The sequence below is a fragment of the Dermacentor andersoni genome, chromosome 1, assembly GCF_023375885.2.
Source record: "Dermacentor andersoni chromosome 1, qqDerAnde1_hic_scaffold, whole genome shotgun sequence".
Classification (NCBI taxonomy): Eukaryota; Metazoa; Arthropoda; class Arachnida; order Ixodida; family Ixodidae; genus Dermacentor; species Dermacentor andersoni.
Genome location: NC_092814.1, coordinates 46,250,118 through 46,274,181, shown reverse-complemented (window position 1 = coordinate 46,274,181; position 24,064 = coordinate 46,250,118). Strand labels below are relative to the sequence as shown.

At 45.8% G+C, this 24,064-nt stretch overlaps 1 protein-coding gene across 2 annotated transcripts in view; it reads left to right on the top strand.

Annotated features, from left to right (window-relative positions):
- Positions 1 to 24,064, top strand: part of LOC129380455 (uncharacterized) — a 142,070-nt gene that overhangs the window by 50,683 nt on the left and 67,323 nt on the right. The gene's annotated exons all lie outside the window — the stretch shown is intronic.

The following is a 24,064-nucleotide window of genomic DNA, read 5'->3' as shown; positions in this document are numbered from 1 at the left end:
TCCACTCCCCTGATAATCGCGCGCGACAGAAGGTGGCGCGCTTCCTGCACGCTTTTCTCCCTTGCGCGCACAAAACCGAGCCACCATCGTCGGCTCACCCATGCCACTTCCACCCCCCCACGCTTGCACTCGCACATATAGCATGCGGCGCGCGGTCACGATGTTATCGCCGTTGGGCTTTATACGAAACATGAGGGAGACGGCGACGGCAGGAAATCGCCTGGAGTGTCCACATAATTGCTATCCCAATAAGTTCATAAGAGTAGCCGGTAAATGAAGCGCCCCGTGGCCTATTACTTTCCGCAAAAGGAGCAACAAAATCGAACTTTCACCATGCGACAATTCGCTGCGCTGCAACAATGTCTTTCTTTTTTTTTTTGTGTGTGTGGGGGCCGGGGGCACCGAAATAAAAAAAAGAAACGCGAAGGAAAGCATGTTGGCCACAAGTGAACGCCTACTTTGGGCACCTACCGAAGGAATATCAAAGAAAACATGAGACGCTTGGTCCGCAGAGAACCATAAGCATACTGCTCGGTGTCCTACACCGGCAAGACAAGACTTTCCCGAGAGGTAGCGCTCGAGCGAATGCGTTGCAATCCGTCGAGTCCCCGCAGTGATGGCAGCGAGCGACCATTGTTTCTTTATCCCGTCTGCTAGCCAGAAAGCGTCCAAAACTCTTCCAGGCGAAAATCCACTTAGCCAGAGAAAAATGAAGGCGCACTGAAGTGCGCCGCGCGGTGGTCGGGGAAACACGATAAAAACGCATGCCCTCTGGCTGGCTCTAGCAGCCCGCTGGTAGCGAGAACAAGAAAATTGATGAGGCTCAATGTGTCCTCGCGAATAAAAGTCAAAGTAGAAAAATAAATAAGAACGTAGTTACATTTGCTGGCTTTAGGGTGTTCACATGGATGCTTTGGCGCAGGTGAAAAAAAATGATACAGTATTCTTTTCTGTGACATGATGGCACAAATTAACCACCACAACGCTTCATCTCATCAGACCTCGCTGGCGTGCTTTGTCAACTTTAGAGTTTTTTTTTCAACTTGTCTGATAGTGTGTTGATTTGGCTTGTCGTTAGAAAGTACGACGTTAGAAAAGTCAATGCACCTTTGGCGTCCAATGTCTATAACAACATCAAATCCACAAAGTTCCGGCATTGAAAATCTAATGCGCGACTTTGGAAATGGCAATGCACCTTTCGCATCAAAAGTTTATCATAACTTTGTACCATAAAGTTTCAAAATTGAAATTCATGCGCTCCGTAGATTCCGCGTCCTCCGCGAGATGCCGCGACGAGCCCGTTCGCCATCGAAACGCTCTTCAAACTCTGTGCTTGGATGGAGCTCCTTGCATTATGTGACTCCCGGTTTATGGGCGTTGCCACGAAATCTAGCTAGAGTTCGCAATGATCGCGCCGAAATGTCTTTTCGAGCATGAAAAAGACATTCTAGATAAAATCCAGAATGATTTCCGGCGACGGGGGTTATTTTGGTCGGCGGTGCATGACAGCACGAAAAAATTTCGCGGGGGGGGGGGGCTGAAGCCCCACAAGCCCCCCCCCCCCCCCTCGCTACGCCATTGCGGCCCATGTATGGGGACTGCTTAATGCATGCTTCACCTCCGCCGCGGGTCGGCCCGGCATTTCACTATCTTCGGGATCGGCCCACGTATGGGGAGTGCTTAACGCCTGCGTCAAACACTCCGCAGGTCGGCCCGGTATTGCACTATCTTCGGGATCAGTCCACGTATGGGTAGTGCCTAACGCCTGCTTCACCTCCGGCGCGGGTCGGCCCGGCAATGCACTTTCTTCAGGATCGGCCCACGTATGAGGAGTGCTTAAATCCTGCGTCACCTCCACCGCGGTTCGACTCGGTATTGCACTGTCTTCGGGCGTACAAAGGCGCAATAAACTGTTCACAGGCGTTCCTGCGCTTTCTTTTCTTTATAACGATATTTTTATTTCTACGTTGACAAAGTGATGTCTTCCGAGTGGTCTCCGGTATAGTCTGATAGTGCCATGAGCAGAAATAGTCCTATGTAAACAAAAAAAACAACAACAATATTTCTGCTTTAGAAAGTGGTAATGAGATTTACTTCAAGAAAGTAGTGCAAAGCGTGCTTGGCGATTGCGAAATATGATAGCGCGTGGTGCAACTAATGTTGGAGATAAACCGCTTGTCACTTAAAAGATTAGATTTATCTGGTCATAAAAAAAAAAAGTATAACAGTTTCGCCCGAAATGCGAAGCATCGATTTCGATAGCAAATTAGTAGACAGCTATACGAAGTAAGGATAATAGCATTGAAGGACTCTGATGGTTTTATTGGCCGTATAAACTTGTTAACATTCGCTTACTAAATTAACAAGCATGATGTCACGCACGCACAAGCAAACATGAATACATCTAGCTCGATGACCGTAGAAACTCGCTGGGGCCAAGAAACACGACAGCAGGAGCGAGCGAATTGACCTTCGTGCTGCCTCACGCTTCAAGGCGAACTTGGCAGCCCAAATTTGCAAAAAAAAAAATGAGCGGAAGAGCAATCGCGTTCGGTACCCTTATGCCGCGCGCGCGCATCGGTAAATTTTAGCTCGGTGCGTACTTCCGCATGCCGCTACTAGAGGGCGAGAACTGCGCGTTGACCTCTGATACACTGGTACATCCGGGGATGCGGGCTACGTGCACATGTGCACAAGTCAAAACTGCGCCAGCATCATTTTGATGAAAATTTTCGGTCCCGTGTAACGGTCGCACATCACCAAAATTATGAAAAAGTGCGGCCCTTACACGAGTCTTTGCGGTAAGCGGCGAGAACACAGCACACACGAATCTATCGGCCCTCGGTGTGCCTAGAAGCCTAGACTCTGTTCCCATCGCAGATCGCTTTCAAGATAGGGCCCGAGCGCAGGGCCTATTACGCAGAGCCAGGGTCTTACGCAGAGACTATTACGCAGGGCCCGCGCGGCCGCGCATTACGCAGCAGCTGCCGGAGTAGAACGCCCCCCTTACTCCCCTTCCTCCGGTGCCTTGCGAGCGACGGAAGACGGTGCGCTTCCTCCTCGCTTTTCTCCCTTGCGCGCACGAGATTGAGTCACCATCGACGGCGCACCCTCGCATGTTTTCCCTCGCACACGCAGCATACGACGCGCGACAACGTTATCTCACTTGGACTTTATACGTAACATCACGGCGACGGCAGACATGCAGCTGGAGTGTTCATATAATTGCTATCGCAATAACAGATTATTATGAATACACGTCACTTTCACGTAGTGGGTTCTCGCGGTTTTGTGACGTCGCGTGACAGACAGGCGAAGAGGGCGCGGCCCAGAAATGTTTGATATAGCGGAGGGCTTACGGCTACAAAGGCATAGATCGGAAAGAACTCTATCTTTTGCTCAGCATAACCATGCATAATCAGTGCGTACACGTCATTTTGAGATGGGGAATCTTCGTGGTTGACGAGTGCATGACTAGATATGTAAGTGGGCGCGGCCCAAAAGAGTTTTACCTGTCGCGGATGGCTAGTGGCGGAAATGGAATAGAATCAGGATGGGCTATCTTTACGTTATCGTTCCCCTTAAGTTGTCCATATTGTGCGCACATCGCCTGCAGGACTGAGCGTTTGCAGCATACACGAGGCGTAAGGCACCGCGTGATCGCACGGACGTTCCTTCCTTTGGTCCTTAGAAAACACGCTAGATAATCAGCTACAATTTATAAGCGCCTGCTATTCATTAGTGGAGCCACGAACTTGATTGCACGCGCCTGCCATCTGTTCTCAAACTACTGATGACGCGGTTTGATATACGGCCGAGAGCAAGGCGCTCAACCATAGCGGTATTCCGGGTGGTTGTGTACCTTGTCCTGTAGCAATCGCACTTTCGCAGCCAAAAGTCACTGCGCTTGCGCACCTCCGACCAGTGTTATCATTTTAGTTGTTTTCCCGCTATATTTAGCGACTTTTCTGCCTTTTTAGTGACCAATTTTCCTATCTGGCGACCGGCTTCGACGAGCAAGCAAAGAGACTATAGCCCTATAGTTAATTTCCCGAGCCGCTCCTTGGCAGCCTCGTAGAAGCGCGCCTGAGGGAAGAACAGGAGGAAGCAAGTCGATAGAAAAGATGCCAACTGTTGTGCTTCCGTATACGTGCACATGTCCTACGAGCTCAAGAGGATGGCGGTCTGCGCTGGTGTGCGCGAAGTTTTCTCACGTCTCCGAAACATGCAGGTGTCTCGATGGGTACATAATAAACGAAGCCCCGTTTCTTACACATTCTGACTTTCACGGTGTAAATAAATTGTTAAGTTTTGCAATGTTGAGCGTCGTCTCTTCCCGACCTCTAGGCTTCAAACGGCCATGGCCATTCTCCTTCAGTCACCTACCACGTCGTACCACTGTATGGCAACCAATGGGATCGAAGACCCCATGCAACGCGGTAACATTGGTTTGCAGCTTAGTAATGAACTCCACAGGAGTGAAAATGGCGAGTACATGTCAGTTGTGACCGTTGACGCGTCTTTTTAGAGTACGTCACTGTAGTAACTGATTGGGCTAGTTGGTGTTGTATCATTCTGTCTCTCAGTTAAACGTTTGCGCTTCACACACACACACACACACACACACACAAGTGCATGTTGTCTTTGAGGCCAATTTCTTGTGCGGCTTGCATGACGGAGGTGTGTGGAAGGCTGCCGAAAGTATTTTGGCAAGTGGATGACCCACATGTAATTGGTCGATGAATGATGATTGGCAAAACGTTGGGAAAGAGTGGCTGCCGATTTTTTCGGCCAGTCATATGTCGGCAATAGGCGGCCGGGCCACGTTTGATGGCCAATTATGTTGGTATAGAATTGGTTGGAAATCTGGGTCCAAGAAAGTAGTAAGACCGTTCTAGTCGGAATGAGAAGTTAGAACAACGCACCCTGTCGCAATATCAGTACTAGCATACACCACATCCCTAAGACCAGTGTTAGAATATGCTAACACAGTTTGGTTCCCTCATTCCCTAACTAGTATAACAAAAATGGAGTCAGTACAGCGCCAAGCCATAAGATTTGTGTATAACAAGTACACAAGCACGGACTCTCCCACTAACCTTCTGGCTTCTTCTGGTATTAGGACACTATCCAAAAGGGCAAAGCAGGCACGTCTCAAGTTTTTGTACCAACTGCTGCATGACATATATAAGATAGATGTGTGCAAGTACGTCGCATTTTCACAGTCGCGCCAGACTTGTCATAAGCATAAATACACATTAACTTAATATTCTTTCAACAATGACTCGTTTGGGCAATCGCTTTTTTTTCTTTTTTTTCACTTACGATACGCGAATGGAATCGATTAAATCCAGATGTCACGGACGCCGAAACAGTGTCCGCCTTCACTGCAAAGTTAGAACATACATCTAACCTCTAGTACCATCGCCATTGCCGCGCACAATCTCTCATTTGAACGCTAGTTCCGTTTTCTTAGATTCTTGCACTTATACAATGCATTTCCATTCCTAATATTTGCTGGTGATGGCCGATGAAATGTGTACCGGTTGTCTTGGTGAAAGAGATTGCTTATGCTATTGCACATAACTTTGTTTTTGTACTATCGCTCGCTTGCTTCCTTATTCCATTCCCATTTTTGTAACAGATTGCAATCCTGTGCCTGGTTGTGCTTCGCTTTCTTATTTTCAGTATTATTTCGTGGTGTTTGCACATCGCGCATGACCCATAAGGCGTTGATTCTCTTTGCTTGGCAAACTGGTTGTAATCCTTCCTCGCGGTTGTGCTTCATTTCGTGTGCGCAGCATGCATGTTTTCGAAATGTTAATTTGAACTTGTGGGTGATCTGTGCTTTAAATAGAAGCTTGCTTTCTTTCTTTTTTCTCGAATAATGTCCTTTTTTTAACACAATGTTCTTGATTGTGTACTGTTAAACTTATTACAATATTGATGTTTTTGCTTGAAAGACCGCTTAGACCGCACTTATTGCTTTAATGATACCCTGGCGCAGCCGCCGTGGTTGCTCAGTGGCCATGGTGTTGGGCTGCCGAGCACGAGGTCGCGGGATCGAATTCCGGCCACGGCGGCCGCATTTCGGTGGTGGCGAAATGCGAAAACACCCGTGTACTTAGATTTAGGTGCACGTTAAAGAACCCCAGGTGGCCGAAATTTCCGGAGTCCTCCACTACGGCGTGCCTAATAATCAGAAAGTGGTTTTGGCACGTAAAATTTAATGATACCCTAGTGGAAGTGCTTCGGTAGTTCCTTTTTTGTGTGTGCGCGTGTTTGTGCAGAGCGCATGTTTACAAAATGTCGTTCCTTTCTTTTTTATTCTTTAAACATGATTGTCTTTGTAATGCCCACGTGCTATATGCTCTCAACTGAGAGTGGCAGTATTGAAAATAAATAAATAAGAAATCAAAGCTTAGCTTCCCCTATGGCTTTGGCAATGACATTTTTACAACAGTAACCGAAAAGAAATACCTTTGTGTCATTATTTCTGAGCTCAAAAACCCAAGTGCGAAACACAACCAAAATAACAATGAATAGTTCGTGGTTTCTTAAGCGCGCCTTGCAACTTCAGATACAAGTTACTCGCACAGAAGGTTCTTATCCGTCCAATCTTAGAATACACAAACATCGTCTGGTTTCCGTATATGCAAAAAGATATCATCATCATCATCATCATCATCATCATCATCAGCCTAGTTACGCCCACTGCAGGGCAAAGGCCTCTCCCACACTTCTCCAACTACCCCGGTCATGTACTAATTGTGGCCATGTTGTCCCTGCAAACGTCTTAATGTCATCCGCCCATCTAACTATCTGCCGCCCCCTACTACGCTTCCCTTCCCTTGGAATCCAGTCCGCAACCCTTAATGACCATCGGTTATCTTCCCTCCTCATTACATGTCCGGCCCATGCCCATTTATTTTTCTTGATTTCAACTAAGATGTCATTTACCCGCGTTTGTTCCCTCACCCAATCTGCTCTTTTCTTATCCCTTAACGTTACACCTATCATTCTTCTTTCCATAGCTCGTTGCGTCGTCCTCAATTTCAGCAGAACCCCTTTCGTAAGCCTCCAGGTTTCTGCCCCGTAGGTGGGAACTGGTAAGACACAGCTGTTATACACATTCCTCTTGAGGGATAGTGGCAACCTGCTGTTCATGATTTGAGAATGCCTGCCAAACGCACCCCAGCCCATTCTTATTCTTCTGGTTATTTCAGTCTCATGATCGGGATCCGTGGTCACTACCTGCCCTAAGTAGATGTATTCCCTTACCACTTCCAGTGCCTCGCTACCTATCGTAAACTGCTGTTCTCTTCCGAGACTGTTAAACATTACTTTAGTTTTCTGTAGATTAATTTTCAGACCCACCCTTCTGCTTTGCCTCTCCAGGTCAGTGAGCATGCATTGCAATTGGTCTCCTGAGTTACCAAGCAAGGCAACATCATCAGCGAATCGCAAGTTGCTAAGGTATTCTCCATCAACTTTTATCCCCAATTCTTCCCACTCCAGGTCTCTGAATACCTCCTGTAAACATGCTGTGAATAGCATTGGAGATATCGTATCTCCCTGTCTGACGCCTTTCTTTATTGGGATTTTGTTGCTTTCTTTGTGGAGGATTACGGTGGCTGTGGAACCGCTATAGATATCTTCCAGTATCTTTACATATGGCTCATCTACACCCTGATTCCGTAGTGCCTTCATGACTGCTGAGGTTTCGACTGAATCAAATGCTTTTTCGTAATCAATGAAGGCTATATATAAGGGTTGGTTATATTCCGCACATTTCTCTATCAACTGATTGATAGTGAGAATATGGTCTATTGTTGAGTAGCCTTTACGGAATCCTGCCTGGTCCTTTGGTTGACAGAAGTCTAAGGTATTCCTGATTCTATTTGCGATTACCTTAGTAAATACTTTGTAGGCAACGGACAGTAAGCTGATCGGTCTATAATTTTTCAAGTCCTTGGCGTCCCCTTTCTTATGGATTAGGATTATGTTAGCGTTCTTCCAAGATTCCGGTACGTTCGAGGTCATGAGGCATTGTGTATATAGGGCGGCCAATCTTTCTAGGACAGTGTTCCCACCATCCTTCAACAAATCTGCTGTTACCTGATCCTCCCCAGCTGCCTTCCCCCTTTGCATAGCTCTCAAGGCGTTCTTTACCTCTTCTGGTGTTACTTGTGGGATTTCAAGTTCCTCTAGACTATTCTCTCTCACCTTATCGTCGTGTGTGTTACTGGTACTGTATAAATCTCTATAAAACTCTTGAGCCACTTGAACTATCTCATCCATATTAGTAACGATATTGCCGGCTTTGTCTCTTAACGCACACATCTGATTCTTGCCTATTCCTAGTTTCTTCTTCACTGCTTATAGGCTTCCTCCGTTCCTGAGAGCCTGTTCAATTCTATCCATATTATAGTTCCTTATGTCCGCTGTCTTACGCTTGTTGATTAACTTAGAAAGTTCTGCCAGTTCTATTCTAGCTGTAGGGTTAGAGGCTTTCATACATTGGCGTTTCTTGATCAGATCTTTCGTCTCCTGCGATAGCTTACTGGTTTCCTGTTTAACGGCGTTACCACCGACTTCTATTGCGCACTCCTTAATGATGCCCATAAGATTGTCGTTCATTGCTTCAACACTATGGTCCTCTTCCTGGGTTAAAGCCGAATACCTGTTCTGTAGCTTGATCCGGAATTCCTCTAGTTTCCTTCTTACCGCTAACTCATTGATTGGCTTCTTATGTACCAGTTTCTTCCGTTCCCTCCTCAAGTCAAGGCTAATTCGAGTTCTTACCATCCTATGGTCACTGTAGCGCACCTTGCCGAGCACGTCTACATCTTGTATGATGCCAGGGTTCGCGCAGAGTATGAAGTCGATTTCATTTCTAGTCTCACCATTCGGGTTCCTCCACGTCCACTTTCGGCTAACCCGCTTGCGGAAAAAGGTATTCATTATCTGCATATTATTCTGTTCTGCAAACTCTACTAATAACTCTCCTCTGCTATTCCTAGAGCCTATGCCATATTACCCCACTGACTTGTCTCCGGCCTGCTTCTTGCCTACCCTGGCATTGAAATCGCCCATCAGTATACTGTATTTTGTTTCGACTTTACCCATCGCCGATTCCACGTCTTCATAGAAGCTTTCGACTTCCTGGTCATCATGACTAGATGTAGGGGCGTAGACCTGTACAACCTTCATTTTGTACCTCTTATTAAGTTTCACAACAAGACATGCCACCCTCTCGTTAATGCTATAGAAGTCCTGTATGTTACCAGCTATGTTCTTATTAATCAGGAATCCGACTCCTAGTTCTCGTCTCTCTGCTAAGCCCCGGTAGCACAGGACGTGCCCGCTTTTTAGCACTGTATATGCTTCTTTTGGCCTCCTAACTTCACTGAGCCCTATTGAGGAAAAAGATATACACATGCTCAAATCGGTGCAACGAAAAGCGGTTCACTTTTTCTACAACAGATACTGGCGCACTGATTCCCCCACAGCGCTGCTTTCCCGCGCAGGCCTAGACACATTATTAAGTCGCGTAACACTTCATAGAGTCAGGTTCTTATATCATTTAATACATAATTCATTCAACATGGCTCCTGCTATTTACGTTAGTTTTAACCGTTCTATAGGAAAATGCGTCAGAATTGATTTTACGATAAATTAACATTACTTCTTTCTTCCCCCGAGCCATACGGGAATGGAACACTTTTGATAAATGCACAACTTGGCAGGGTACCTTAAAAAAAGTTCATCGAGCTCACGGCTGCATCAGTCCTGTCAACAAGCCAGACTTGATAACCACCTTCAGCCTGTTATTATGTCGTTACTTGCTCGATATGTACTCTTTGTATGAATGTATGAATGAACGCTTTGCGATGTGTATGAACGCTTACCTTGATGACCAAAGTTGGCGGCTCTCTTCCGTCTCTCATGTTCCGCATTCGATGTGTCCAATTATGAATGCTTTGATTTCTTGTCTTTTTACACCTGATTTTACTATTGATTGTAATTTGTATTTTTTGTATATAAGTCCACCCCTGTAACATTCCCAGGTGGGATTAACAGTATTAAATAATAAAATGAATATACAGCTGACCTAGCGCGGTCACCGTGATACACAATGACGGGTCGAAATTTGAGTTTTCGTGGGAACAATGTTTTCTGAAATTTATAACTGTATATGCTCCCAGCTACGCAGCACAAATGTACTCTAGTGCAGTTAAACCTCTATAAAACGAACTTCAATATAATTTAACTTCTCGATATAACGAAGTATTTAACTTTTCATAACCTATTGTTCATATAACACCATGTGATCAGAACCTCAATATAACGAAGTGTGTACGCGATTTCAATATAACGAAATTTCGCTTGCGCAGCAAAGAAATGCCGAAACAATAAATGGAAACTTTAAAAAAAAAACTATAGCGCTACGCACTGATGTTCAAACGGCCACTCGGGTGGTAACTACAGATGCCTCAGTTGAACGCATGGATAGCCGCCTCGCCCATCTTCTGGAGGCTAAAGCCTCCATCCTAGCTCGATGGAAGGGGCAGCGCCTAAACCGTCGCCTCAGAAGTAAGATTTCCAAACTGAACACAGCCATCGAGGAGCATTGTCAAACCCTCAGCCGGCAACAATGGACTGAGCTGTGTAACACGGTGGATGGACAACTTCATCGCCCTTCCTCGTGGAAACTCCTCAAACATCTGCTTGATAATACCACCACCCGCACCACCCAACAGGATCGGCTGCAGAAGCTCCTTTATATGGAGACCCTTAAGCAAGGTCCACAACAGGTGCTTGACTACCTCTGCACCAGATATATCTCCAGGGGACAAGTCAGTCCACACAGCAATTACATCGGTAGCCCCAACCCTACACTAGACGCCGATTTCAGCGTATCTGAAATACATGCCGCTCTACGCAAGCTTAACGGTCGTTCTGCTCCAGGGCCAGACGGGGTCACTAACAAAAGCCTTCGCAATCTCGATGACCAGTCCGTGTCCCATCTGACTGACTACATCAACGATTGCTGGCGCAGTGGTGCCCTTCCAGCCGCATGGAAGTCTGCCAACGTTATCCTAATCCCCAAGCCTGGCAAACCATCTAGCCTCAATAACTTAAGGCCCATCTCCCTCACTTCATGCGTAGGCAAGGTGATGGAACACGCCTTCTTAGCACGCATCAACAGTCACCTCGAGGACAACTCTCTCTATCCCCACACCATCATTGGATTTCGCCCTCACCTTTCTACTCAAGACGCTATGTTGCAGCTCAAACATCAAGTGCTAAACGATCGTTCCCGTAACATGAAAGCCATTCTCGGACTCGACCTCACTCAAGCCTTTGATAACATTTCCCATGCAGCTATCCTTGACCAGGTCTCCAACCTCCACCTGGGAGAGCGAGCCTACAATTACATCCGTGACTTTCTCTCCAATCGCACGGCTACCCTCTCGGCCGGGGATTTACGATCAGACCAGCTTCCCCTTGGCAGCAAAGGCACCCCGCAAGGTTCAGTTATCTCTCCCATGCTCTTTAACTTAGTCATGATTGGCCTTGCCAAGCAACTACAGCAAGTCGACAATATCAACCATACCATCTACGCCGACGACATCACCATCTGGTCGTACCGAGGCAGTGATGGTCAAGTGGAATCAGCCCTCCAAACGGCGATTGACACGGTTGAAGCCTATCTCCAAGGGACCGGACTGCGTTGTTCGCCGGCTAAATCGGAGCTTCTGCTATACAAGCCGATTCAGCGGGGTCGCCCTCCCAAACACCAATCTAATCACCGACCCTGTGACGCCATCACCCTACGCCTTCAAGATGGCAGTCCTATCCCACAAGTCCCTAGTATCCGGGTTCTCGGTCTCACCATCTCTACCAACGGCTCCAACGCCTTGGCTCTCAACAAGGTCTGTGCCCAATGTCAAAACACCCTACGACTTCTTAAACGTATATCTAACCGACGCGGAGGACTCAAAGAAGAAAGCCTTCTCCGACTCGTCCAATCCTTTGTCATATGCCACATTAACTACGTTGCTGCGTACCTCAACTGGTACCGGGCTGAGCAAAACAAGCTCGACACCCTCATACGAGGGTTCTACAAGCAAGCACTTGGTCTCCCACATTGCACCAGCACTGAACTCTTCAACCAACTGGGAGTTCACAACAACCTTTCCGAACTCATTGAAGCCCAACAACGCTCTCAGCTTGAACGGCTCACCCTTACTGAAACGGGGCGCTTTATTCTGTCCACGCTTGGCTTCACCTACCATCAGCAACAGGGCCCCAAACAACCGATCCCGAACGACATCCGTAGCTGGATCTACATAGACCCTATCCCTAGAAATATGCACCCTGAATATAACAGGGCCCGGCGCCAAGCTCGGGCCGGAGCTATCATAAAAGCCCTTGCCCACGTACCTGGCGTCACATTTGTTGATGCAGCCCAATACTCCCATGGCACACGATTTGTGGCCGTCGCCACACGCGATGGAGTCCTACACCACGCCTGCAGCGTCACTACCCCCACTGCGGAGATGGCTGGAGAAGTGGCCATCGCCCTGGCCACTTTAGATCCCACCTGTCACACCATAGTGTGTGACTCTCGCTCAGCCGTTACTAACTTCAGCAAAGGCCGTATTTCTCCCCAAGCTCTTCGCATCCTCTGCCAGGCACCACACTCTAAAGACAGCATAATCTCCCTAACATGGATCCCGGCCCATGCCGGCCCTGTCCACCCACACCTCCCCAATCTCAACGAGGTCACCCACTCCATTGCGCGAGGCCTAGTCAACCGCGCCGGAGTCACTGGAGATGAGTTGGGCACCAGGGACAGTCTGACAACTTAAAACGATCTCGTTAAGGCGTTTTACCTCAGTCGCCGAATCTTCCCTCCGCCTCACCCAAAGTTCAGCCGGGCGCAGGCTACCACCCTGCGTCTACTACAAACAAACACGTACCCTTCACCCGCCCGCCTCAACCTTATATTTCCGGACGTCTACACTACCCCCAACTGCCGGTGCTGTGGAATTCACCCGGCTACACTTCCGCATATGCTATGGGAGTGCCCAGCACAGTACACTCAGACTAACACCACGACTCTCTCGTCGAGGTTGCATGAGGCTCTGCGGAGCTCCGCCCTCGACGACCAAACCTGGGCGACCCAGCACGCCCGCGAGGCGGCGGCGAGGCAAGCCCTCGACGTCCCTTCGTGGGAGGCTTAGGCCCGGCCATCATTAAGTGCTGGTTCTACAATAAAAGTTTATTCCTCCTCCTCCTGGGGTTTTACGTGCCAAAACCACTTTCTGATTATGAGGCACGCCGTAGTGGAGGACTCCGGAAATTTCGACCACCTGGGGTTCTTTAACGTGCACCTAAATCTAAGTACACGGGTGTTTTCGCATTTCGCCCCCATCGAAATGCGGCCGCCGTGGCCGGGATTCGATGGATAAATGGAAACTTCCGCAGACGCAGATGATCAAATGATTGAATTACAAGCGACTGCTTGCAAACGCACCTCTCAAACCGCGCGCGACGCGCCAACAGCGACCGCCGAAGTGAAGCCGCCGTATGTACCGATAAAGTCCAAGTGCGGTAAGATCCTATCGCGCCACGCGCACTTTGTGCTTTAGGTGCGAGTGAAAGGGTGCGAGGGTGAGAAAGAAAGGTGGTGGCTTCACGCACGAATGCTGCCTCCCTGCGCGAGCAAAGGGAAAGGGGGGAGGGTAGCGAGCTAGCGGTAACGCAGTGAAGCACGCGCGAGGGGCGGGGGTAAGTTGGCGCGCGTCGTTATGCTTGCTGCGCTATACTGTTATACGAAGGACAAAAAAGACAGACACACATGTGCGCAAACTTTCAACTGCTTGAGAAGTAATCTGCCGCGTGTGCAAAGAGTGGGCGTGTCGAGGCGGCATGACATCATGCAAGCTGTCTTCCTGCGCATTTAGTATTGAAGGTTGCGTTATCTAGAGTTTCGGCGACCCGTAGGAGCGAGAGGCAGGAAGTATTCGCTCCCGGCTGCCGGCGCGTTGTCCCAGTGCGGGCGACGCCGTCAGCCGCGGGGGTGAAGTGCACGTGAAAGCGTGGCTGGCTTCGCTTAATTCGTCGACGTGGCATGAAACCATATCATTCGTCGCCGACAGCCAAATTCATTAAATTGTTTTCTCATTCAAATTGGCATTTTTCGATTGCCCGATAATTTGGAAAATACTGCGCGGCCCCTTTCCGTGTAAGAAAAATCGGTCGGCGACTGTACTTATTTGCATTAAAGGTCGAATTTCACTACAACGAAATTTCGATGTAACGAAGCAAATTGCCGATTTTACCTACTTCGTTATGTCGAGGTTTAACTGTATATTTTGTGGAGTTACTTTAAAATGAAGTAAAAAAAATTCGTCGCACTACTACCGGAGAAGTGAGGCGGTACAAGAAATATATATAGAGAGTGCACAAAGATTTTAAGATATGCAAATGCCACATAGCTGGACAGAACCAAGGTAATGCTGTTTGCCGTCGCTTGGAGATACTCAGAGTATTTTTTTCATGCCACCTAATTACATAATCAGGCTTAATTCATGAATCAACTTCTCAAATATTATAATTAGATTAAAAGTGTCAATGAGAAAATTGTAGAGCAACATGAAAGACTCCCGATACAGCTTTCTGTTGCTCAATACTTGCTACATAAAAGTGCTTTTCCAAGCGTGAAAGAAGCACATAAACTGAATATTTATGGTCATGTTCTTGTTTTATGCGTGGCGTACAGGCCACCAGACTCTGCCCCCGATTATTTAAAGACAAGTGATCACATTGTCCAGTTCAATAGAAATAAGCTACTGGTAGCTGGCGATTTTAATCTGTCAGGCATTGGCTGCGATTGTATCATGACAGGTGGCAGTTCTGTTACCGATGCAAATGTGCTTTTTGATATGCTCGGCCACAAGTTTCTCCAAGTAGTTCGTGAACCTACCAGACTTGGAAACAGTCTTGGTTTTCACTCCTTGACCTCGTCTTTCTGGAACACTCCTTTTCCAATTATTCTGTATCCATTGAACATGGGCTGTCTGACCATGAACTTATTGTTGTATCTTCCTCACTGAATGTTAAACACGCGCATAGCACGCATGCGCCTACGAATGTGAAAAATTTTGCACAGGCCCGATGATGTGAGAATAACAGATCTCGATTCTTGTTTTTTCTGAATTTTGCCAGAATGACGTCCTGCAGCATTGGGAAAAGTTTAAAGCCATGCGTTTATTCTGCATTGATCAATTTATACCAAACGTAAAAAGCTAGCTAAACATGCATCATGGACTAATAGTCGCACTATTCAATTAAAACGTAAAGCCAGACACTTGGGAAAGGCCTGCAGCTAGAGATAATTTAATCAGTGCTCGTGTCGCCCTACTTGAAACCATTACACAAGCAAAAAAAAAAAAAAATGTATTTCAGTAATACTTGACCAAATTTTATTAAGGAAGGTCCACAAAAGTTCTGCAACTTTATCAAGGAACGAAATAAATCAGTCACGAACATTATTCCCGACAGCATTCCAATAACTGATCCCAAGACTATTGCTAACCATTTAAATGACCACTTCCACAGCGTCTTCTCCCTGCCCACTGAACCCTCCTTCCAAACTTCACCGTCCTGCTCTCTTGAGGTTAATACTTCTCATCAAAGCATATTTAACATGCTCTTCCAATTAAAAGTGAAATCATCTGTTGGTCCAGATTGCATTCCCAACACCCTGCTTCAGCGCTATGCGGAACCTTTAAGTAAATTTTTTGTAGTAATTTTTCAGGCCTCCCTACATTCCGCGGTACTTCCACTCGATTGGAAAGTAGCATGTGTTGCCCCTATATTAAAAAAGGGTGACCCAAGTTCAGTCTTGAATTACCATCCGATTTCCATATTATCCTCTTCTTGTAAATTAATTGAGCACATTGTTGCTGACAACATTAATGATTTCTTAAACATGCGTAACATTTCATGTGCTTCCAACATGGCTTCAGGAAGGAGCTCTCAACAGTCACCCACTTAAGCCATTTACTCATTTGCTTCTGTCCTTGACAAGGCAAGCCAATCAGATGTAATTTTCAAAAGGCTTCGATGTAGTTCCTCACGACAAATTAATTTGTAAATTAGAAATCCTTGGTCTTCCTAGCTTTATCCTGTCCTGGGTTTCTGCTTACTTAATGCGTCCAAAACATTACATAGTGATTGATGGGCAGCAGTTCAATTCCCTGCATGCCTCAAGGCAGCGTGCTTGGCCCACTATACTATTTCTTATTTATTGTAACAACACAGTTGACGTAATAGATGCCCCTGTTAATATTCATCTGTTAGCTGATGACAGTATCATTTTAACGATATCAATACAATTATTGATCAACTATCGCTTAATTTAACTTTAAACAACAATCTTAAGTGTAAAGCAATGAAGGGGGCTAGTTGGTGAACGTTCATGGTTATATTGCGCTCAGTTTTACAAACACGATATTAACCCTTTCGCTGTCGGACGTTTCTGGCCGTGACGCACCCCCAGTGTCGGCTTGGTTTCAGGGAACGAGCATAACAGGGAATGAACATAGCAATTTATTTTTGATTATGATTGGTATACAAATAACATAGTCAATGCAATATGCACATTTCAGTGTTCTGCAGCTGTTGTTAGTAAACATCATCATCATCATCAGCCTGACTATAAAATCTGTTCAACATCCGAATCTGACGATGCGGAACCCTCTTCGTCTCAAGCGACTTTGTCCGAGTCCGAATCCGAGCTCGGCTCGTATTCTGAATCGGAATTCAGCCACCGCTCCCATGAGCAGACGAAGGTCCCGCGCGCCGAGCCATCCGAAAGTAACCGCGCGCAGGGAGGATGCGCTTTCAGTCGCCCGCGCAACGGAGAGAAATGGGACGTTGCGTGATCAAGAAGACAGAGGGAGATGAAAAAAGGCTAAACAAAGTTCGAAGGGCTTTACGTTTACTGCTGCAAGTCGGGAGCGAGGGTGCGGCGAGAGAGCGAAAGCAGCAATCGAGTCACCCTTTTTGGAGAGGCAACGGCACGTGCGCCTGAACTTGACACGCCGTAGCAGGCACACCAACAGAAGAAAAATAAAAACCTTCAAACCAGCGGAGATTACAGAACAACCCTTGAACCCATAACCACACGCGCGCGATCCAGCGAACGCGGAGCCACCGCGCCACTCAGCACAGAGAAAGTGGGGAGTGGCAGTCGCACCGTACTCTTCAATACATGGGTTAACACAGGTCGGAGCGAATATACGAACTTGTAGAAAGAGTCAACAGATGGCGTGGCCAATCCAGGAGCGCCTGTTTTTGCGCTCAGGCGCGAAATTTTGAACGCACGATAGAGAACGTACCGGTACGTCAGTGACACCGTGGGGGGGAAGCGCGATGACGTACCGGTACGTCAGTGACAGCGAAAGGGTTAAGGAAGGACAGGACGTGGACGGACGTAGCGCAAACTACCAACTGTTTAATACTGTTAAAGAACGCGCTTATATACAAGGAGATATGGTGCGGGGGGGGGGGGGGGGTTACATATATGACAAGGTGACGACGTGTGATCATAGTTCGGGTCAGGCATACATCGTTCACATGCACCCGTTCGCCCTGGCAAACTCAACCTCAACTTTGATAAGCGCGATGGACGGAGTGCTTACGCACATCTCTTTTTCTTTAGCTATCGCAAGCGCCTCCCATATTTCTCGCTCCGTTTTTGTTTTTGATGTTCCAATGACTGTGGTGCTTTCTATTAGCGGGGAGCATTTGCATTGTTTGCAATGTGCGGCCAAGTTGCTAGGTGCTGTCAGAAGCTGACACATGTATTTGTGCTCCCGTAACCTATCATTTAGACAACGTCCAGTTTGCCCAATGTATACTTTCCCGCAATCTAGTGGGATTTGGTAAACAACTGAAGTAGCGCATTCCACGTACTTTTTCGCGTGCTTAGTCTGACAGACCGTAGCAATAGGGTTGGCCTCTTTGGATCCTGCGTTCACCCTCTTGCACATGCCTTTTAGTTTTTGCGGGGCAGAGAACAGAACTTGAACATCATGGTGTTGGGCTGTCTTTTTTATCCGATGTGACAAGCCATGGATGTAAGGCAACACCACGCGTTTTTTCAATTTTTGCTGTGTTTTCTGCCTTTTCCTGTTGGCTCTGATTTCGGCCAACAAGTTTTCAGAGATTTGCACCACCATGCTGTTTGGGTACCCACTGTTTCTTAAGCGGCTTACTTGCAAATCGATGCTCTCCCTCACAGCATGGTGGCATGATTTTTCAATTGCTTGACTGATGCAAGCCTTGGCGATGCCTCTTTTTATGATTTTAGAATGGCAAGAGTCATACCTCAGGATTTCTTTTTCTCCTCTAGTTTTGTAGCACCAGCAGATGTGGGAGCCTCTGATCCTAATGTTTATATCAAGGTACTGCAATCGGCCTTCGGTAGGAGTCTCGTACGTGAACTCTAAACCTTCATGCGCTTTTTTGAACATGCTGATGACGGTTTCTACGCTAAATGGATCGGTTTGGTTTTCTTTCATGCACACCAAATAATCGTCAACATATCTGAAACAGGTAGTTATGTTCGTTTCTCCAAACAAGGCGGCAAGTTTCCTGTCTCCCACACTCAAAAATAAGTCGGAAAGCACGGGGGCCATACAAGAACCAATAGCGATGCCATCCTTCTGCTCATACACACTGTCACCATATTCGATAAACGCACCAAGTAGATACAGCTTTAACAAGTTCACAAAACTAGAAATACTGCACTTGCACACGTCCTGAAATTTGGTGTAGCCCAACGTGTCGATGGCTTCTTCTACTGCTTGTACCTCCGCTTGCCTCGGGACACTGTAGAACAGGTCCTTCACGTCGATTGAAAAACAAGACGTCGGCGGGCTACTCTTTAGTGTTGCAATAACTTCGCCAGAGTTGCGGATCAAGAACGGGTCGTCGAAGGGTAAAGGGTTGCGCTACGTCCGTCCACGTCCTGTCCTTCCTTAATATCGTGTTTGTAAAACTGAGCGCAATATAACCATGAATCTTAAGTGGATGAGCAAAGCGAGAAGACTTGCCTTGAAACTTGCCTTGAAGAAGACAAGTACACTTGTCGAAATGTTGGCTCCTTATTTCACCTTGTTCTCATTTTGCTCATCGTCTTGAATTTACATCTCCCGCCTTCCCCCTGTTTTTCCTGAATCTTGAGTGGAGTAACAAGTGGGGAATGAAACTCAACTCTTATAAATCTGTGCTTCTACGTATAAACAACAAAAAAGTAACCCTTAAGTTTTCTTATTTTATTGGTCAAGACTCCTTGGCCAAAGTGAGCGAGTACAAGTATCTTGGAATTACAATTACTAGCAACCTAAATTGGAATAATCACATTGCTAACACCGCCTCTTCTGCCTTTAGTATGTCTACTTCGCCATAGGCTTAAACATCAATGTCATGAAATGAAATCATTAGTCTATACCACTTCTATTCGACCCAAATTGGAATATTCACGCATTATTTTGGACCCATTAAACAAAACCAACATTAACGCCCTTGAAAGGATACCGGAAAGAGCCATACGGCCCCCAAGTACGGCCGAGAAGAGTCCATAACTGAATAACTGCGCATTAATGGCTTTCCCAACCTTCAAACGAGACAAAAAATAACATGACTGAAGTTCCTTTACTCCATATTAAACCGTAAATTTCTTTTAGATCCTAGTCAATATATAACTATTTCTGCATCTAGGAAAATCCGTCATTCCCACCCCCTCACTTGATCCCCTTACGTTGCCAAGACAAACCGCTTTATATTTTCTTTCTTTCCTCGAACTATAGAAAAATGGAACCTCATAACTTTCCATCATCTCAACTCCCCTGAAACAATTCAAACTAATATTATCAGTGCTTCCCAAGTAACATTGCTGTTTTGTGCTATTTTGTTTGATTTCTAAAGGTTTATATTGTGCAATTCTGCCTTTTGTGCACATATTTTTAATGTGTTACCTTGCCTTTCCTGCTTGGGCCACATGCCCGCGGTATGATGTAAATAAATAAATAAATAAATAAATAAATAAATAAATGAATAAATAAATAAATAAATAACAGCAAAGTATGTCTGCTTCGCCTAGCAACTCCTACTGCAATAACACCATATCCGACATGCTACAGCCATTTTATAAAAAGTCTATGTTGCCTTAAAAAAAATTCACCAATGATTACGATACTACCTAATCCGTAATTTGAGCGCAGCTGTGTAGGTGTTTTCATTTCACAATATATTGAGGCATCGCACCAATCACCCAACCGACTGGCAGAGCAGCGCTGCGCGGCACTGTATATAAACCGGCCACACAGCTGCCGCTTCCCAGCAACTGCAGCTTATGCAACAACCTTAGTCTTTACAAAGAAACACTTGCGGCGAACGCTATGCGCGAAGGCGAGCTGTACGTGAGCGAAAATTTTCGTATATATTCCACGCCTTGCTATATGGCATGCAGTATATGCGGGTTATATTGCCACACCATTCTACTAAGTTATTCCTCGGAATTTTGAGAATGACAGCCCACAAACAAATGTCATGAGAAACAAAACACCGACAGCGCATGCCTTTTAAAGTGCCCCTCACCAGGTCTGGCCATTTTGAGCTCACGAGCGCCGTGCATACAATGCATGCTAACTGCGTGTCTGCTAAGTATTAGATCGCAACGTGCCAGGGAAAAAGCTGAAATTTCAAACCGAATGCCGTTTGCCCTTCTCGCGGGCACTGCGCTCCCAGCCGGAGAGTCGATGTATATCGCACAAGTGCACCTACGTACATCGCATTGCTGTGACGTCGTTTGTAGTGACACGTGACTTCGAGAATTATTCAAGGCAACATCTGTTATTTGTGTAATATGTTGCTTCAATAGACAAATTAAAGTTTAGAGAAATAATAAAACACACAAGCCAATTGTCTGCGTGTTCTTGCCTTACTTTGCATCGCAGCAAGAGAGACGTACTTCCGTTTTGTCTGCTTGTTCCCATGTTATGCAGTCGCGCATGCAGACAACGAAAGCATGTCATTTTCTAGCGTGTTCCAGCGCGCGATCATGCTCTATGAACCACTTGTGTCTGCCTCAGTATTCGCGTGGCACTAGCTTATACCGGTAGTCAGTACGTGTTCTTATGCACAACGCGCAAAATCGTGTGCTGCGCGTACGAGACAAATGCAACAGCTCGCAGGCGACGACGCCAGCAGAAGTGCGCCGCGCAGCAAAGAAGCCAGGAAAAAAAAATTCAAGACGGGGTCCATGACGTATGCGTCAAGTGATCCTTGAGCTCTGGTATGGGAGAACGCAGGGAAGGAATTTCATTTGCGAAGGCTTGACGGAGCAAGCGGAGGGAGTCTCTCTATGCAGTGGCCCTTGTCTCTGAAATCATGAGTTCGCGGCACTGAGTTATTTCTATCTCGGCTATATTAATGAACCAATTTGAAAAATTATTGCGGCAGAACGCTCTCTCGAGGACACGTAACTTCCAGCGTATACCCGAAATTTGCTATGTGGCCTGGTGAGGGGCCCGGCCCTCCTTTAAGGGGAAACGCTCCTTGAAAAAACATTTTCTTTTAAATATTTGTGCTAGATATTTGAAAACCCACCCACTTATAGAGTATTACAACCAGATTTCAAATATGTCATTAGTTTCTGTGTAGCCACTATAGTTCTTGAGTAATGTCCCACACAATGGCAAAATAGTTATATTGTGGGCACGTTACTGCGTAATAAATTTTTGCAAAAGATTTTTCCCGTAGCTTATTTTGCTCTTTGTAGACTGCTAAGTACCAATATCTATTCAAACAGCATCTACAATTACTGCAACTATGAAAAAAAAATTAGGACACGAAAAATTTTTTTCACAATCTGATGAAAAGAAACTTGTATATTTATAATTGTCTTACACTAACGAAATTTGGCATACTTACTCTTGAATATATATACAGTGCTGATACCTACTTGAATTTGCAATATCTCCCAGCAGCAGTTGTGAAAGTACAAGGTTATATTTTTGCATTTCCAGTAAATGTACACGCTGTTTGGCTACATCGGCACTTTGTGATCTACAAAGAGCTAAACAAGCTACAGCATGATGCCTTTTGTGAAAGTTTAGTACATAAAATAGTGCCCACAAAGATTACTATATTTTGCCATTGTGTATCACATAACTCAAAAACTATAAAAGCTACACAAAACACAATGATGTATTTGAAATTTGCATAGAAAACTCTGTAATTAGCTGAATTTCCAAACCTCATTTACAAGTAATAAAAATAAGGTTGTTTAAAGAAGTGTGTCCCCTTAAATCTTCTCAGACTTAAATATTAAAAATGCGAAACAATAACGGAAACTTGAAAATGATGCAATTTTCTTGGCATGGCTGTGCGCTACCTCCGGGATCAGCCCACACAAGAGGCCGCATTTCTACCAGAAAGTTCACCTTCGTGCATGGCGCTCATCGATAGCCTTTCTCGGTAAATGTTACAGTTACAAAAGCTGCAGTTGCCGGGAAGCGTGAAAAGCAGTCAGGGATCTTTGAATGCTATCGCGTTTCACTCTTAAAGGCAAAGCTTAAGCATCCTCCAAGTTTTTTAAGTGCGTAAGCATTTCTATGCCTACTCAATGAGAAAATAGTCCGTCCATCACGTAAGACAAATGCAATGGATTATACCCCCCTAAACAATGGCTCATACCATCGTAAGCAAGCAAAAAATGCAATGGATCATACCAATTTAAGGCAGAGGCTACAAGTGCTCAGCAAAATGAAGCGAACAGTGCATTCACTCATTGATATCACCCACACAACACACAGAATAGTATATGTTTCAATAAAGAACCAGCTCAAAGCAAGCATCCGAACCATCAATAAAGCATAGCATATCCCCCTCAGCAATTGTAGTGGTGGTTTTGCAACAGCTCCGCTGGACATCCAGGTTGATAAGGACCAATAAGAGTTTATAAGGGACGAATCATGTTTGATAAGGTTGATAAAGAATGATGAGGGTTGATAAGGGTTCTGTGCAGGTTGAATCAAGTTTCCTAACATTGATAATAGCACAGGGCTGCGTGGAGATTAGCAAGTGGTACAAGACTTATGCATACTTGCTTTCCTAACTATGCTTTGAACATAGTTATTGTCAGGAAAAGCAAGTGCAAATTAACTTGTCTTATCATTGAAAGTGCTCGCATTGAAGAGCTTGGTAATGCTTGTGTTAGCAATTAAATCGTCCCTGTCACTATCAAAGAAGGAGTTGGAATTCCTGTGCATGTGTTAAGCATAATAGTTTTTGCCTAGTCTGCAAGGGTGTTATACCATGATGTGCTCTGTTACGTTGTCAGTAGACACATGCTAACGAAAGAAAGAAAGCGAGAGAAAAAGTGGGGGTATAAAAGTGGCATCCGTCCCGAAAATAAATTGTTGTTGGAAGTTAGTTCCTGTGTTGTCTCTGTTTCTCTTCTATGTCCTTGTGCTATTTGCACTACAGGAAAAAACTGCAAAAATCTTATACTGATCTAGCCAGGAAGATACAGGTGCACATTCATTTGCATGTTTGACTGCCATTTTGAAGTCATATTTTACACAATAATTGCCAAGTTTAAAGGTTTTTTCTGCGTTCCACAGTAAGCATAACAGCATATGAGGTGGCCCACAAGCCGGGAAGCAGCTCAGGATACACCCAGAGTAAATGCAAAAACTGCAATCCATTCAATCCTAATAAAGGTTACTTATAGAATCATCAACTGGTCACCTCCATTTTCCAAATCGAAGTCAGGCAGATCCAGCCTCTCTCAAACTTAGAGGCAGAGGACAAGCACACAAGTGAAACCTGTGATGTGCTCTCAGAGGAGGAAATGGCGGAGGCAAAACCACGCGACTACAACAAGCGTCCGATTTCTCCTAACCAAAGCTCCTAAGCTCAGGTGCTCCAAAGTTTGGAGCGCTTGAGAACGCTTGACGCGGGAGCGAAGCGATGG